Source organism: Erinaceus europaeus, chromosome 17 (genome assembly GCF_950295315.1).
Source record: "Erinaceus europaeus chromosome 17, mEriEur2.1, whole genome shotgun sequence".
NCBI classification, from domain to species: Eukaryota; Metazoa; Chordata; class Mammalia; order Eulipotyphla; family Erinaceidae; genus Erinaceus; species Erinaceus europaeus.
The window spans coordinates 76,401,079-76,413,747 of NC_080178.1; the positions used below are offsets into that span (position 1 = coordinate 76,401,079).

At 48.5% G+C, this 12,669-nt stretch overlaps 1 protein-coding gene across 3 annotated transcripts in view; it reads right to left on the reverse strand.

The window, feature by feature from the left end:
* The window catches only part of INSC (INSC spindle orientation adaptor protein), a 548,619-nt gene extending 541,247 nt beyond the window's left edge, over nucleotides 1-7,372 (reverse strand). For all 3 annotated transcript variants that reach the window (XM_060177117.1, XM_007533628.2, XM_060177116.1), the window contains exon 1: nucleotides 7,257-7,372. The gene's annotated coding sequence lies outside the window, so the exon portion shown is untranslated. The remainder of the gene's footprint in view (nucleotides 1-7,256) is intronic.
* Nucleotides 7,373-12,669: the final 5,297 nt, after the last annotated feature.

The window sequence follows — 12,669 nt, forward strand, 5'->3', positions numbered from 1 at the left end:
TGGAATAAGACTCCTGCCCATCAGCGCAGTGCTTGTTTGGGTTTGTCCAAAAGGTGGTTGGAAGAGAAGGGTCTTCCTGTACGGCACATCTACTGCATTATAATAATGCCCCGCAGAGTCCGCGACGGCCGCCTCTCCAGATTCAAAGGAGGTCTCGAAACTTGACAGCAGGCTCAACCTGACGCTGTGGACTGGCTACGGAAGAAGGGCAAACACTAGCAGAAGAATGGAACCTCTGAACCTATCAGATGTCAGGCTCAGGGGAAAGAAAAAAGAAAAAAACAAACTAGTCTAGCCACAGGCCCTTTGGAATATAACTAAAATAAGCCGACTAGCTATCTACAAAGTGGAGACCCCCAACTCTTCATCTGCACTATTCCAGCTGACTATTCATGACTGGTCAACAACTTGTTTGGCCTTGTATGTTAGCTCTCTTTTCAGCCACCAGGTTCCAGATGCTACCATGATGCCGACCAGACTTCTCTGGACAGACAACCCCACCAATGTGTCCTGGAGCTCCGCTTCCCCAGAGCCCTTCCCCACTAGGGAAAGAGAGAGACAGGCTGGGAGTGTGGATTGACTTGTCAATGCCCATGTTCAGCGGGGAGGCAATTACAGAAGCCAGAGAGCTTCAACCTTCTGCATCCCACAGTGACCCTGGGTCCATGCTCCCAGAGGGATAAAGAATAGGAAAGCTATCAGGGGAGGGGGTGGGATATGGAGTTCTGGTGGTGGGAATTGTGTGGCGTTGTACGCTTCTTATCCTGTGGTTTTGTCAGCGTTTCCTTTTCATAGATAAAGTAAGATTTTAAATAAAGGAATCCCATTTTGCAGACAAGAAAGCTGAGACTTGCAGTTTGGCCCCTGACTGTGAAGCCCATAGTCTTTCTCAGCACAGTGCTGGTACACAGTCCTCCTCCGCTCCGCAACAGACACAGTAGGAGGGTCTGAGTCAATGGCTCTGTCCCTCAGTCATAACTTTTTAAACCAGCACCACACACAGACCCACAATACAGCCCACACACACCCCGACCACAGGCTGCATTTCACATGTGTTTCCAAACCCAGGATATTTGGTTTGTAAAACAAAACCTCCACTTCTCCAGCAGAAAATGAACACTGCACACAATCACTCAGCCAAACTGCTGACGCCTACAGACGCTGCCTCACGCAGAACAGGGTCTGGTCGGCCCAGAGACATCCTCCGAGGAGGCAGGGCTCCCCCAGAGCTTGGCACTAAGGGGTCTTGGAACTGGGGAGGGGACCGCGTGTAGGCTGGATTACAGAGTCGGGGTTGCCAGCACAAAGATAGCTCGGGGGGGGGGGGGGAGGGGGGAGTGAAACCATAGACACTCAGCTCTGCCAACTCGATGGAAGGAGGGAAGGAGAAAGGAGTTCTCTGCCCAACCTCAGAGTCCATCCCCACACAGAGTAGCTGTCTCCATCTGAAGCTGGAAAGGCCAATGGGGCTGAGGACCTTTAGGTCCTGAGGCCAGAGAAGTCAGTTAAGCTGCAAGGGTGGCTTTTGACACTTGGGGCATTCCTGGCTAAGGCTGGTGACTGACAGAAGTGGGATGTTTGTTGTTTAGTCGCTGGCCCTGATGTTTAGCAAATTATTTCATTTTAGCTTGGTGCTTCAGTGCCCTATCTTTATTATTATTCTTTTTTTAAGATTTCTTTTACGGGCCCGGCTGGTGACACATCTGGTTGAACACACATGTTACTATGCACAAGAACCCATGGGGGAAAAAAAAAAAAGGACCAAGTCCCTGATCCCCACCTGCAGGAGGGAAGTTTCCTAAGTAGTGAAGCAGGGCTACAGGTCTCTCTCTCTCCCTCCCTCCCTCTCTCTCTCTATCTCTCTCTCTCTCACGTGCACTCTCTCTCTCTCTCTCCCTCTCTCTCAATTTCTCTCTGTCCTGTCAAATTAAAAAATAATAAATAAGGAGCTGGGTGGTAGCACACCAGGTTAAACACACATAGTGCAAGCGCAAGGACCCACAAGGATCCTAGTTCAAGCCCCCGGCTCCCAACCTGCAGGTGGGTCGCTTCACAAACGATGAAGCAGGTCTGCAGGTGTCTGTCTTTATCTCCCCCTCTCCGTCTTCCCCTCCTCTCTCCATTTCTCTCTGTCCTCTCTAATAACGACAACATCAAGAAAAACAATAATAATAACTACAACTACAGTGGGAAAAGGATGGCCACCAGAAGCAATGGATTCGTAGTGCAGGCAACGAGCCCCAGCGATAACCCTGGAGATAATAATAATAATAATAATAATAATAATAATAATAATGTTTTCTATAAGATACATTTCATGAGAGAGTGAGTGAGTGCTCTGACAGCCCTGTGTTCTACTATCAAGCCTCCTCCCTGACTGCCCCTTCATCTTTTTAAAAAATTTTTTTATTAGTTTTTATTTACTTATTGGATAGAGAGAGCCAAAATGAAGAGAGAAGGAGATCCCAATCCCCTCAGTCATGGGCTCTGTAACTTTGGTGATTTAGTTAAATTCTGTAAATCTCAGTTGCCTCGTCAGATAATCTTTCCCACTGATCTGACTTTTCATGTTCTCTTGCTGGATTTTTTTTTTAATTGCATAGATACAGAGAGAAATTGAGCCGGGGGAGGAGACAGAGAGAGAGAAAGACACCTGAAGCCTTACTTCACCACTCAAGAAGCTTTGCCCTGTGGAGGAGGGATGGGCTTGAACCTGGGTCTTCAGGCACTGTAATGTGAGTGCTTAACCAGATATGCCACTGTCCGGCCCCCTCTTACTAGATTTTTTTTTTTTTTGCCTCCAGGGTTATTATTGCTGAGGCTCAGTGCCTGCACCATGAATCCACTGCTCCTGAAGGCCTTTTTCCCCCTTTTATTGCCCTTGTTGTGGTTATTATTGTTATTATTGATGCCGTTCATTGTTGGATAGGACAGAGAGAAATGGAGAGAGGAGGAGGAGACAGAAAGGGGGAGAGAAAGACACCTGCAGACCCGCTTCACCACCTGTGAAGCGACGCCCCTGAAAGTGGGGAGCCCGGGGCTCAAACCAGGATCCTTACGCTGGTCCTTGAGCTTTGCACTCCATGCGCTTAACCCGCTGTGCTACCGCCCAACCCCCTTCTTGCTGGATTTTAAAACTATTTTCACTTAGTTGCATGGAAAAGTCACAGGACAGCCAGAACCCTCAGCAGAGATACCAGTGAATCTTAGTGTTACTTTCCTGAGAGGACATTTATCTGAGGAGGAACAAACTCCTCCTCACCCCAAGCATATCCCCAAAGCCAGGAGTATCCCAGAGCCTCCAGTGGGTGGCTCCTACTGCCCATTTTATAACAAAGTGTTACCGAGAGGAACAGTCCTGGTCAGGAGCAATAGCCACCAATGTGTAGGTGACTTCGCGCTTACTCAGAAGCTAGGCCCCAACACAAAGCCTGCCAGTCCACCAGTGGAGGACAGGGGAAATAGAATAAAGGTTCTGCAAAAGACTTTCATGCTGGAGGCTCTGAGGGCCGAGGTTTAATCCCTAATGCCACCATCAACCAGAGTTGAGCACTGCTTTGTTATCTCTGTCTCTCTCATCTTTCTCTGTGTACCTCTGTCATTAACAATAAATAAATAAATATATATATATATATTAAAAACCCACCAGTAGGGTCCTTCTTTCCAAACATTAATAGCTTTGGGCAGCATATAACAATCCTCTAGCTAGAAATTATATCAACTTTGTATTGTGGTTAGATCCCTGCACTGAATTCCAATGCCTCCTACAGGTTAGAGATACCTAACAACTCCCCAACAGCTTTAGCATAAGATACTTCACGGAGAAGGAAGAAGGAGCCAACACTGACATATGACCTCGCAGGTCGGGGTGGGGGGGACAGGAACACCTCACTGTGTGTGTCTTCACAATCTAGAACTCTCAATCTCCACATGTGAGTTCCGGTTCCAGAAGGGCCATCTCTGGTCAGAGATGATGTGGTCCAAGTCAGTGGGGGAGATGGAGGTCAGGTCTAAGAGACACAGACCTCCCACCAGAGGCCTGGTCCCTGACAGGGTCACATGAAGAAGGAGTGGCCATCAGGCCAGGGTCAGGCACAGGGCAGGGGTCAAACTCCTTCAGGCACCCAGACACTTGTCCTTCAGAAACCAAGAGAAGCTGGCAGCTGAAGCACTCAGGGCAGGGGACTTTTATCAATGGCTCCATTCACTCCCAACCATCTCCATTGTCCCAACCAACACAGAGATGGGCATTATCTCCCAGAGCCACTACAAAGAAAAGGCCCAAGACATCATCACAAACCAGAATCCAGAGATCCAGAAGCCAGAATTGAGATAAATGGCTTGAAAACTAAATGAACTATTTGAAATTGAAAACGCCCCCCTCCCCCTACTCCCACACACAAAGCTATGTAAGTAACATGGTTCCCAGCCTCAGAGACCAATGGAGTATTTGTTGGCTGTCATTTATTTATTTATTCTGAGCTCTTTCTGCAAAGGCTATGAAAGTTTACAGTTGAAGATGTGTATACTGTCAAATTGTGTAAATGACATAAAAAGTCAAAACTAGGCTTCCAGCTATTAACCAGAATGGAAAAATAGGATGGACTGCTTCCTAGCTGTCAGAATAAGAAATAGACTATGTAGGTTACGAGACTGGGAGTCACACAGACCTGTAGAAATTCCTTGAGTGCTTTAAACTTCAATTTGCTTAACAATTAAAAACAAATGGGACAACACACCAACTCCAGTCCATGTTCTGCTTTGTGTTTTCCCTTCTGTTCTTATTTTTCAACTTTTGTCTACAAGTGGGATCATCCCATATTCATCTTTTTCTTTCTGGCTGATCTCACTTTACATGACTCCTTCAAACTCCATCCAAGATGAGGCAAAGAAGGTGAATTCACCATTTTTAATAGCTGAGTGTTATCCCATTGTGTATACAGACCACAATTTGCTCGGCCACTCAGCTGTTGTTAGACACCTGGGCTGCTTCCAGGTTTTGGCTATTACACATTGTGCTGCTATGAACATAGGTGTACACAGCTCTTTTTGGATGGATGGGTTGGGTTCCTTAGGATCTATCCCCAGGAGAGGAATTGCAGGGTCATCTAGCTTTCTGAGAGCTCTCCAGACTGAGAGCATGTATAAGGTCATAAGTTTCAATCCCTGGACCAGAATATTCCAGAGGGATGCTGGGTTACTTAACCACGAGCAAGGGTCTGGCGGAAGGAGGATCCCCACACCATCCTCGGGAAGTAACCGAGACTCTTCTCCTTTATGGGCCCAGCACGCTTCTGCTGCACGGCTCTGCTCCACACTTGTTTTCTCTTTCATACGTGGGTGAGGTCACAGCTGAGGTACTCCTTGAACCAAACCATAAGCACTAAGAATAAAGTCCGCTCCGTCTTCTTAACTTCTCAACTGAAACTGTACATTTACTCTAGGCACCACTGAAGGTGTCCAGAGACGGAGCAGGATGGGAGAGGACTAGAATCAAGCGGGATAATGATAACAGCAAGAGCAATGCCACCAACCAGCAGCTGCTCTTTTGAGGCACTGACTTTTTCAAGCCCTGGTTAGTGTGTTCCAAATAATCCCAGGGGCCGGGGAGGGAAATCAGGATTCTTTAACGTGTGTTCAACCAGGTGCGCCACCACCCGGCCCCTAAGATTTTGGCCAAGATGGGGGCCGGGTGGTGGCGCACCTGGCTGAGCGCATGTGTTACAGTGCGCAAGGACCTGGGTTTGAGCTCCCGGTCCCCACCTGCAAGGGGAAAGCTTTGCAAGTGGTGAAGCAGGGCTGCAGGTGTCTCTCTCTGTCTCTCTCCCTCTTGATTTCTGGCTATCCTTATCCAATAAATATTTTTTAAAAATTAAATTTAAAAAATCTGACAAAAGACACAACCACCAGGAGAAAGGAGAGGAACAAGATCAACACTGACCTTCCAGTCTAGGCTGCTGATAGAAAACTCAACATCGGGATGATTCAAGCCAACTCGCAGAAGGTATCAAGCTGCCTCAACTCACTGCCCCGGGGCTAACAACTGCCCAAGTCACAGAAGGCTCAGGACTCCTCTGCTGCAGGGGGAATCCAGACCATAATAAGCCAGGGTCTGCAAGTGCTGAGCTCCACTTCCTAGCCTGGTATGATTCGCCTTGCAAGACAGATCTTTCCAGCAGGGCAAAAGATGTTTCTAAAGTGCAGACCTTGAGTTCCAAGACTCCATGGGTAACTTGTTCCACATCCAACAGGACATCCAAGGATGCTGAACCGCCAGCCACCCCGCCAGCCCCCTCCAAGGCTCCTGTCTTCAGGGACTCCCCCCGTCCAGTCCTGTTTCTTGATTTATTGCCCAAGGCACCTGATCTGAGAGGCTGAGAGTGGTGTGTTTGCATGTTTTACACACTCGTGAGTGCTTCATCCATGCCATTGCCCAGGGACCTCTCTGAAAGTGCATGAGCGAGTGTTTGCAGAAGTGTCTAAGAGGAAGTGTGCAGGACGGTGTGTGTGTATAGACAGGAACGTGTGTGAGTGTGTGAATGTTTGGAGGTGAGCAGGACTGTGTGACCACCTCGCCTCCTTGTCCTGTATCATCTCATGGAGCGAGAGCAGAGGTCTGCCAAGCTGTCTTTGCACCCTGACCAGCGAGCTGCAGCCACTCAGTGCCCCATTCACTCCAAAGTGGGGCAACAGTTCTGCACTCCTGCCCTGCTTACAGTCCCAAGAAACCAAAACCCCTGAGACCCAGAAGAAGAAAAAAAAAAAAAAAAACCACCTCAGCTGGGGGTAAGTCAGGCCACTCTCCAAAGCTTGAGTTCAGGTAACACTCCTAACTTCCAGCTTTGCCCCTAAGGGCTCAGACTCTCAGGGGCACCCACCCACACCGAGTCTTCCTACCACACACACTTCAGGGGCACAGAGGTAGCTCACGCTGAGCAGCCCATGCAGCTGAGTTGCACGTGCCAGTCTGGCCCATCCTCTACGTAAGTTCTCCCCAAAGCTGACACATTCCCCCACCTACATGCACACCCCGGACACTTGCTAGCCAGTTCCACACACTGAGGTGCGAGCCCAGACACACTGCCTCCCACTCGCCAACGCTCACACTGACACACTTACACCCACTAAGCAAATCATCACAAATACTCTGTGTTCACCCCCCAGGCTGCAGCCCCAGCACTGGAGCCTGAATTCAGAGAATCCAGGGCTGGACGCAATGGTTCCTCCCTGCCACTTTGGAAGCCCCTTCTACTTACTCAGAGAGGGAGTCCCAGTGCAAACACAGTGGCCAGACCAGTGGTGGGAGAGCACAGTTGGGCTCCAGAGGCCAATGCAAGTGGCCCTGCTGGGCTGGGCCTGCCCCAGCGCCCCCGCCCCGCTCTGCCCCCGCCCACCCCTCCCCAGGCAGCAGCAGCAGGACCTTCCACAACTGCATGCAGGCTGCCAAACCCCTGCCCCACAGTCAGTCACTGCTGCCTGCCCTGCTCCAGGCTATTCTATTCTGCTGCTCCCTCTGCTCTGTGGAGAGCGCAGGAATGAGGCCCCATCTGGCCTAATCAGAGACCTGACTCACCCCAGGCCTGCCAGGGAATGTGCCCTGATCATTCTTGGAGCCGAAAGGAAGCAAAGAGAGGGCTTGGGCGAGGTTCCCATGGGCTGCCCCTGCAGCCTCCAAACTGTGCAGCCCCCAAAGACCTTGAATGAGACCACAGGTGTTTCTCTTTGTAACCTAAACCATATGGTCAAGTCACCCTCCAGATCACAGACCTGCCCCGAACCACAGGCTGGTTCCAGACGTCTTCTAGCTTGGGGCATATGAAACTTCCTCTCTGAACTTGTGTTGGACGGGTAAGTCTAGAGAAGCCTGATTCTTACCCCAAGACTCAGGAATGTTTGGTTTCTGAACAGGAAGGAAGTTACCATATCATTCTATCCAATTCTCTCCACCCCTCTGTGTGGGGGGGGGAGGGGGTGTGAGGATGAGTTAGTGGACTTTTACAGATTTGAGGATCATCAAGAAAAAGCAGTCCTAACTCCCACCTTCTGCACCCCATAAAGAATTTTGATCCATACTCCCAGGAGGGGAGACGTGTTTGGGGGAAAATGACCAGAGGGCTCTGAACTCCAACTCCATCAGGACCCTGAGAGAGAAGAGGAAAAACAGAGAGGCATTTGGAAGTAGCAATAAGTGTAGGTGTGACTTAGAAAGGAAGATATGGAAGGACCACAGGAAAAAAAAAAAGGGGGGGGGGAAATATGTATTAATACAGACAGATAGTTCCAGAAATAATAGGCAACCCTTATCTGTGACCCTGGGAGAACTAATGATGTTTCCAGTGGGAGAAATGAGACACAGAACTCGGGTGGCTGGAATGGTGGGTACTATAGGCCTGCCATCACACACTTTCATAAATCAGTATTCAGTCACTAACAAAATTTTTAAAAATAAAAATAAACTTTAAAAAGACAATAAGACAAGCCCTTGGCTCCCCACCTGCAGGGGGGTCGCTTCACAAGCAGTGAAGCAGGTCTGTAGGTGTCTGTCTTTCTCTCCCCGTCTCTGTCTTCCCCTCCTGTCTCTATTTCTCTCTGTTCTATCCAATAACAGCAATAACAACAATAACAATAACAACAAGGGCAACAAAAAAAGGGGGTAGAGGCCTCCAGGAACAGTGGATTCATAGTGCAGGCACCGAGCCCAGCGACCCTAGCTCCCCTTGAGTCCTTTTCCCTCCTGATGCTTTTTATGGGTAAGAAGTTGTCTCAAGGGGCCCTGGTGATGGCACAGTCTGTAAAATGCACAAATTAACCATGTTACAAGGACCTGGGTTCAAGTCCCTGGTCCCCACTTGTGGGGGGGGGGAAGACTCATAAGCTGTGGAGCAGGCTGCAGGTCTCTCTGCCTCTCTCTTTCTCACCGTATTTCTCTCTGTTTCTATCATAATTTTAAAAAATTTTAGAAGCCAAGTGATGACACACCTGGTTAAGCATACACATTATCATGCCCAAGGGCTGGGGGCAAGCCTCTGCTCCCAGCTACAGGCAGGATGCTTCATGCATGATGTCTATCTCTCTCTCTTTCTTTCTTTTTATGTCTATCTTTCTCTCTCCCTCCCTATACCCCCTTCTTCCTCTCAATTTCTCTCTATCCTATCAAATAAAATAGAGGAGAAAAAAAAAATTAAGACGTCATCCTTGTTCTCTAGCCTACATTCTCCACATGCACGACTATGTCCTTACGTTCCTGCTATGTGTTTAATAACCACTTTAAGGTATCGCTTCAGTTCTGTCTTGCCCAATACTAAAAGTCTCTCTTAGCTCTTCAAGGACGACTGGCTCCTTGGCCCCAGAAGCGCTAACATCCCAATATTAACTAGCTCAGCTTCCTGTTCTGTGGGTGCCCAAGCCATCCCCTTCAGAAAGCCAGTTTTGACTTCAGTCTCCGTTCACCTTCAGTAGCTTGAACCTGCTCCCCACTCCATCCCAGTGAGAACTAACCCAGGCCCGGAGGACAGAGCAGCCCACAGTCACCGTGTGGCTGGGTTTTGATGCTGGTGACATGACCTTTCTCAAAGGAGCAAAGTGTGCAGAACTTGTCTCCAAGTCTATCTCAGTGTATCAAATAGTAGAACAAAGATAGTCTGCAGGTACCTTCCGAGAGGCCTGGCTTTGCGTCCTGCCTGTATTACTTCTACCTGTGTGTCCTTGGACATGTCACTGGACCTCTCGGTTTTTCCAAACTGACAATGGGCTCACCATAATCTCTGCCTTGCTCATAGTTTGTTAAAAGGAAAAGAACAGTAAAAGTACCTTTCATGCTAAACAACGATCACAGCAGGATAAATGCTAGCAAAACACAAGCAAACAAAGCCTCGGATATCATGGACTGCCTGGTCCAGACTCTGCATCTGGTTTCATGGTGAGTAAACTACAGGCATGCTTTGCTAAATGTACTCTGTGCACTTGCTATGAGACTGAATGTCTCTCACCCTGCATTGAAGAGGGGAGGGGAAGGAAGAGGGGGGAGGGAGATAGAGGGAGAAAGAGAGAAAGGGTGAGAGAGGGAGAGGGAAAAGGAGAGAGAAGGAGGAGAAGAAAGAAAGAAAGAAAGGGTGAGACAGAGAGAGGGAGAAGGAAGTCGGGGTGGGAGTCTGTATTCCCAGATACATACGGTACAGTCCAGCCTCCTGGCCTCCTGCAGGCCCCACAGGCCCCAGCCCCCTACACCTTCGCTGACTGCCCCTCCATTTCCGGGGGGCCTTCTCATGGCTCCACTTTTGGCCACAGCAACTCCAGGTCTCCCTACAGAGGCCCCTGCAGGCGACTCCTCTCCCCTCACCCATTCCTCTGGGCCATGACCCCAGGAAGGGCTGCAGGCAGAGGTGTCAGGGGCTTTTAGCTGCGAGCCCCTCCCTCCGTTGCTGAGGAAGCTCAGAGTTGGAGCCTCAGTTCCCTCCACCCCCTCCCAGAAACCTTTCTGGCTTTCTAGTGTCCTGCTGAATTCTTAATGGAAATTCCATCCCAGCGCCGGCCTTGGCTGGCTCAGGGAGTCCAGACTTGGGCCAAGAGCAAGCTCCACCCAGAGACAGGAGGCCTTCCTGGCCAGACAAACACAGAGATACACAGACACACATGTACACCCACCTGTGGAAGACCATCACAGACTCAGAGATCACCACCCCAGACATCTATGTCTGATAATAAGCAGTGGCTTTGCTAACATGCATTACAAGGTGCTAAGTATTTTTGAGGTAACATTTGCTTTCTTTTTAAATTTTTATTATTTCTATTTATTGTATAGAGACAGCCAGACATCAGGAAGATAGGAGAGAGAGAGGGGGAGGGACCTGCAGCCCTGCTTCACCGCTTGCAAAGCTTTCCCCTACAGGTGGGGACCAGGGGCTTGAACTTGCATCCTTGCACATTGCAACATGTGCGTTCAGCTAGGTGCACCACCACCACCTGCCCCAGGGTAACAATTTCTTCTTCTTCTCCTTCCCCTTCCCCTTCCCCTTCCCCTTCCCCTTCTTCTTCTTCTTCTTTTTTTGCCAGAGCACTGCTCAGCTCTGGCTTATGGTGGGGTGGAGGATTGAACCTGGGACCTAGGTGCCTCAGGCATAAGTGTTGGTTTGCATAACCATTATGCTATCTCCCCCAACAATTTCTTTAATCCTCACAATAGCATGAGGTTCTGATGTGATCCCAGGTGAGGAAACTGAGGCACAGGAAGGCATTAGTGATAAGTCTAGCACATGGCCCCCAGGCTAGGACACAGTTTCTTTCTGCCACCAGGAGTAACTTTTTGTGGATGTTGTTATCATTATTATTATTACTTCCATTAAACAGACAAGAAAAAATTGAAAATAAAGTTTCAGAGGGCCAGCAAGACAGCCCACTTGGGTCATGTGCTGCTTTGCCAGGTGCCAGGTATACAATCCAGATGAGTAAAGCCCTACCCTGTTAAAGGGAGCCTTGATGTTGTATTCTCTCTCGGTGTGTGTCTCTCTGTCTCTCACTGCCCTTTCTACCTCTCTGTTTTTATCTTAAAAACAACAACAGGGAGCCAGGCTGGTTAAGCTGCGCAGCGGGTTAAGCGCACATGGCGCAAAGCGCAAGGACCAGCATAAGGATCTCGGCTCAAGACCCCAGCTCCCCACCTGCAGGGGAGTCACTTCACAGGTGAAGCAGGTCTGCAGGTGTCTGTCTTTCTCTCCCCCTCTCTGTCTTCCCCTCCTCTCTCCATTTCTCTCTGTCCTATCCAACAATGATGACATCAATAATAATAATAATAACTACAACAATAAAACAACAAAGGCAACAAAAGGGATTAAATAAATATTTTAAAAAACAATAAAATAACTTTAAAAAAAACAGGTGATGGTGTACCTGGTTGAACACACAAGTTATAGTGTGCAAGGACCTGAGTTCAAGCCTCCAGACTCCACATGCAGGGGGAAAGCTTTGCTAGTGGTGAAGCAGGGCTGCAGGTGTCTATCTCTCCCTCTCTGTCACCTCTTTCCCTCTAGATTTCTGGTTGTCTCTATCCAATAAATAAAATAAAGATGTAAAACAATATATATTTTTTAAACTGTAGAAGAGGTTAGGAGATTTCAACAGTTCAGAAAAGGTCCACAGCTAAAGCTTCCACACTCATGTATAGATAGACATCTACAAGCAGGGACAGGAGTAAATGGGCCTGGGCCTCCTCCCAAGTCCCAACAAAGCAAAAGCAAGGAAGGTCTGTCTAGGCTAAACTCTCCTGTCTCTATGGTTTCCCACCCTCACAGCATCCCAAGGGTACTTGGCCGTTTAATACTATCACCAGCCCGTCCATTCTGTGATCAGAAAACTGTGTGATCATGGCCACCCTGTGGGGAATTTGCATTGGGAAAGGATTTTTATGAGACACAAGTGCTTAAGACACACACACACACACACACACACACACACACACACACACACACACACACGCTCATGGTAATTCAGACAATTCTAAGAGGAAAAGATATAGTGAGCTGGGTAACTTGTATATCTTTTTGAAAAAAAAAACAGTGGTTATTTTTTTTTTAAGATTTTATTTATTTATTAATGAGAAAGATAGGAGAAAGAGAGAAAGAGAGAGAGAGGAGAGAAAGAACCAGACATCACTCAGGTACATGTGCTGCCAGG